General features: G+C 44.9%; 1 non-coding gene across 1 annotated transcript; it reads right to left on the bottom strand.

Annotated features, from left to right (window-relative positions):
* Positions 1-793: 793 nt before the first annotated feature.
* Positions 794-865, bottom strand: trnaw-cca (transfer RNA tryptophan (anticodon CCA)). Its single transcript has one exon. It is a non-coding gene; the product is annotated as a tRNA-Trp (tRNA).
* Positions 866-5555: the final 4690 nt, after the last annotated feature.

Raw genomic sequence — 5555 nt, 5'->3', positions numbered from 1 at the left:
CTCTGAAGGTTGGATTGGAATAGAGAGATATCAAGGATGGGAAATATTTACATTGTCTGCTTTAGCTTATTCTCTATCTCCCTGTGTCCTTTTCCCCAGTTTTTGAATCTTTCGGGGCCGGGTGAACATTTGATTTGCTGCATTTGTCCCAAACTGAAGCCTTTTCCACATCTCTGGGTGGTCAGACTCGCTCTGTCTGTTTTTGTTGCTCGTGACCATTAACGAGAACAGGCCACGAGTTCAACGTTTATCAGCAAACGGAAGATAATTGGAAAGAATTCTGTGTTACTCCAGATCAGTGACAAAGATACAATGGATGTTATTCAAAATAAATTCCCTTTGACATTTTCTGTAAACTTGTTTGCATCCAAAAGTTGGATTTTAAGTGTAACAAAAATGTGTCAAATTATTGACTGACCATGTGACAGCGCACATGGGGATCAAATCCACAGCCTTGTTGTTATCAACACTGCGTCCTAACCAACTGAACTAAGCGGCCTCTAGACAGAGCCAGGTATGGGTTTGAGCCGCACGCTGGGCGGTTTGTGTTTTATTTCTCACACTGGGTGACAGAGCAATTGTACAAACAATGGACACATCACATCCCTGAAACATTGTTCTGATATAAAACAGTGTGAAATAAGAACTGAGCATGGAAATGGAACGGAACCAGAAATCAGGACTTTAATCTATGAAAGTTGATCTTGAAATTCAACCATTCACTGAACATTCCAATTGATCGAACTCTCTTCTGACATAAAATCCAGGAACTTGAGCTGCTGCATAACACAACTGAACCTGACGTGATTTGAACACACAACCTTCTGATCTGGAATCAGACGCGCTACCGTTGTGCCACAAGCTCACAGATAAAGCAAAGTATTCCATTCCTGACAGATTTACTTCTTGTTTAGATTCAGTGATTGAAATTAATTCAATCCTCATCTGACCTCCACTCTGTGAAGGCCTGCAATCCGACCTGAACCCGACGACCTGTGTCGGGTTCGGGTCATGTCGGGTCGCTCTTCCGGTTCTGGCTTTCGGGATCGGGTCAGGTTGGGTCAGGTTCAGGTCAGGCTGGGTCCAGGTTGGTCTGAGTCCGTGTTGGACACACACAGTAAGTATTACATTTAACTTTGCTGGGAAGTTGAGTTTAATAAGTGTCAAAAGTTGAAAAGCCAACCAAAGCCGGGAGTCCGGGTCATCAAGGAGGGAAACTCTGAGTCTGCGCAGTGAGCAAGTGAGCATCTCTATGACGTCATTGCGCTCATGCTGCAGCTTCCTGTAGATTCAGAATCGGGAGGTAGATAAAGTGAACATTCCGGTGGTCGGGTAAGGCTCGGGTTAGTTTGGGCGTGGGAATAAATGGAGATACTCGGGCCGGGTCAGGCTCGGGTCCAATGTGGTTCTGTCAGGTTCGTGTCGGATTTTTTTTCCTGACCTGAGCAGGCCTTTACTGCTCTGTCAGTTCAGTGCCTTATTTAAACTATTACTTGGAGTTCTGTTTTACAGGGTCTCGGCTGTTTAAGTGTTTCCCAGACCCACTACTCTGATTAATCAGACATTTTGCTGCTAACTGCTGCTGCTACAATTGAAATGTAAAAAAGAATTTCCAGTGACCTGCAACCAATGGACAAATACATTTCAGAAAGATAAAGTTCATTCGCCAATCCACAAATGTGTCTTTCTGCTTATATTTATAAACAACTCCTTCTCTCCACTATGGGAACTATACAATCACGACAGTTATTTGAAAGTTAGTATAAGATGTTCCAGTTCATCAATTTTAAAACTGCAGCAGGTATTTTCCAGAAAACTTCTCTGTTGGAACCTCAGTCCCATTTAGATTGAAAGTGGACAATTAATGTATTCACTTGTTCATTGTGGACAGGTGTCTGACTTCGAATAAATCTCATTAACTTTCAATGAGGTGGCAGTATTTCTGTGCTCCCATTTTACACAGTCTGTCCTGTTCATGCACCATGTTTTTATTCTCCTCTCCCATTCTCCACAGGATACAGATTGCAAGCATCATCAATCTAGCTGTTGAAAAGCATTGGAAGAATCTGGTCACACAGGTATTGAAACATTCATTTTCTGCCATTTTCCAAGTTGGTTGCTTTAAACACAGTGCGATGTGCAATCATCTTGAAAAGAGATTCTCTTCAATATCCAATACAAACTGAATTACAAACCTGACAGACAAACACAGGAGAACAAGTGACTAGTGAACACAAACCTCATGGTGCTCATTTTCAGATTTATTGCAGTCATCCGACAAAACAAGTGAAAGAATATTCCAGTGAAATGATTTGGAAAGTAGGTGTGACTTTTGTTGGTGCCTTTCTTTGCTCTGTTGGTGAAACCTTTTTGCACCTGACTCCTGTTCATGTCTCTGTTTCCTCTATTGAATGAGGAAGGAGGTATTTGATCAGAAATCAACTGGATTGTGTACCTTTGAGAGGGGATTTCTGCACCATCAGGGCTGGAAACAGGAGTGAGTGAAATACAATGTGTGGAGTTTGATTTTGTACAGAGGGAGAGCAAATCTAACAGGACTGTGAGATATTGGCCTGGATTTTACAGCCCCAATAGCGGTGAACTCTGAGACTTTCACTGCTATTGAGGGTCTGAACAGCACTGCAACTGCTGGTACATGCACACACTAACACCAGCATCTGGAAGTTGTGGTGGTGAGAAATGTGCTTAGAAGGAGCCTCTGATCATAATCGCACCAGCCCACTCTTGAAAGTGACAGGGACCTGTAGTTCAGCAATTTGGGCTCATTGCCCACAATGTACCCTGATATTTACCTGGGTTGGATTAAAGCCGGTACCAACAGGCTCAGGGCTGCTCGGGAAGGACTTTTCTGTTGACACAACAGCTCCACTATTCCAGGAAGACACCGACAGCAGCAGTTGTCAACTTTCAGAGGGAGTTCAGACATTTTAAATGTTGTATTTTATTTCTTAATTGTATGTAACTTTTTAGCATAGCCTGATCAGAGTTCTTAAATTTACATCTGACTTTTTATTAACAAGATTGAAGTGACTTTTAAAAACTACATCTTATCCTTTAAAATCCTGCTTCCATGTCGATGACATTGGAAGATGACTTCAGAATAGCTTAGACTATCTTTCTAACAGGTACTGCAACAGCTTAAGACCTACTTTTCTGCAAAAGCTGGTGAATTACCTTCCGGGAGCGGAGAGGAGCGGAGCGGAACAGACCTATATGGACCGATATAAGGAGAACGTTGAGAGCGGAGCCTATAAATCCAATCCGAGGATCGAGGCCCAGTCTCTTACCTTCCAGGAGTGGAGTGGAGCTCTTCCAGTGTGCTGGAGTTTTGAAAAAAAAAAAGCCAACTGTGATGTCAGAGGAGAGCTGCAAGGTGATTGGTTGGTGAGTCACTGCTGTTAGTGTATTTAAATATCTTAAAGAAAAGGGCAAAGTTTTTTTACTTGAAAAAAAAACCTCTGCTGATAAGATGAGTACTACTAAAGTGTTTTTTTTATTCAGTGTAGCTTATGAAGGACTTTAGATTGTAGTGGGTAGAACAAGGCCCCTAGTGTCATTAGTATTTTTTAATTAAGGGTGTAACTAATTAATCTAAGGGTAAGTCATGGCAGGAGAACTCAGTCCCGTGATATGCTCCTCCTGCGCTATGTGGGGATTCAGGAACCCTCCCAGTCTCCATGACGACCATGTGTGCAGGAAGTGTATCTAGCTGCAGCTACTGGCTACTCGCATTATGGAGCTGGACCTGCGGGTGGTTTCACTGTGGAGCGTCCACGAAGCTGAGGGCGTCATGGATAGCATGTTTAGTGAGGTGGTCGCACCGCAGGTAATGGATGCACAGGCAGAAAAGGGATGGGTGACCACCAGATGGAATAGTCGGAGCAGGCAGGTAGTGCAGGAGTCCCCTGTGGCCATCCCCCTCTCAAACAGATACACCGCTTTGGTTACTGTTGGGGGGAAGACCTCCCAGGGGAAAAGAGCAACAGCGCGGTCCGTGGCACCACGGAGGGCTCTGCTGCACAGCAGGGGAGGAAAAGGGGTGAAAGAGCTATTGTGATAGGGGATTCTATCATAAGGGGTGCAGATAGGCGTTTCTGTGGCCGCAAACGAGACTCCAGGATGGTATGTTGCCTCCCTAATACTAGGGTCAAGGATGTTTCGGAGCAGCTGCCGGAAATTCTGAAAGAGGAGGGTGTGCAGCCAGAGATCGTGGTCCATATTGGTACGAACGACATAGGCAGGAAGAGAGATGAGGTTCTGCAAAGTGAATATAGGGAGTTAGGCAGAAGGTTAAAGAGCAGGAACTCGAGGGTTGTAATCTCAGGATTACTCCCTGTGACACGTGCTAGTGCGGGTAGGAATAGGAGGATTAGGCAAATGAATGCATTGCTGAAGACTGGCGAAGGCGGGAGGGCTTCAGGTACTTGGATCATTGGGATCTCGTCTGGTGCAGAGGTGACCTGTACAAGAGGGACGGGTTGCATCTGAACTGGAAGGGGACAAATATCCTTGTAGGGAGATTTTATTATAATACACTGGAGGGTTTAAGTTAGTCTTGCAGCGGGGGTGGGACCCAAAGTAGTAGTCTCTCCGATGAGATAGTTGAGGCAAATGGAGAGGTTAAAGTAAGCAAGTCCAGTAGGCAGGCCAGGCAGGGGCAGGACAGGGAGCGTGGAAGGTCTGGTGGGCTAAACTGCATTTACTTTAATGCAAGTATCCTTACAGGTAAGGCAGATGAACTCAGAGCATGGATCGGTACATGGGATTGTGGTATTGTAGCTATTACGGAAACGTGGTTGCGGGATGGGCAGGACTGGCAGCTCAATGTTCCGCGGTATCGATCCTTCCGGCGTGACAGAGGTGGAGGTAAGAGAGGAGGGGGAGTTGCACTATTGATTAGGGAGGACATCACGGCAGTACTTAGAGAGGATATCCCGGGGTGAATGTCCAGTGAGGCCATACTGGTAGAACTTAGAAATAATAAAAGGGTGATCCCTTTGATGGGATTATACTATAGGCCCCCCAATAGTCAGAGGGAAGTGGAGGAGCATATATGTAGGGAAATCACAGATAGGTATAGGAATTATAGGGTTGTAATAGTAGGTGATTTTAACTTCCCTAATATTGACTGGGACTGCCTTAGTGCTAAGGGATCAGATGGGGAAGAATTTGTTAAGTGAGTCCAGGATAGTTTTCTGAAGCAGTACGTGGATGGCCCGACTAGAGAAGGGGCTACACTCGATCTCCTCTTGGGAAATGAGAATGGGCAGGTGGTTGATATGGCAGTGGGGGAGCACTTTGGGACCAGTGACCATAACTCTATTAGCTTCAAGATAGTTATGAAAAAGAATAGGACTGGTCCTCAGGTTGAAGTCCTAAATTGGGGGAAGGCTAATTTCCATGGCATCAGACAGGAACTCTCAAAAGTTGAATGGGAGATGCTGTTTACAGGTAAAGGGACGTCTGGCAAGTGGGAGGCTTTTAAAAGTGAGATAGGAAGAGTTCAGGGCCAGCATGTTCCTGTTAGATGGAAG

Source organism: Heterodontus francisci, unplaced genomic scaffold (genome assembly GCF_036365525.1).
Source record: "Heterodontus francisci isolate sHetFra1 unplaced genomic scaffold, sHetFra1.hap1 HAP1_SCAFFOLD_43, whole genome shotgun sequence".
Lineage (NCBI taxonomy): Eukaryota > Metazoa > Chordata > Chondrichthyes > Heterodontiformes > Heterodontidae > Heterodontus > Heterodontus francisci.
Note: the sequence above shows the minus strand (reverse complement) of the source record. Positions and strands in the feature narration are given on the sequence as shown.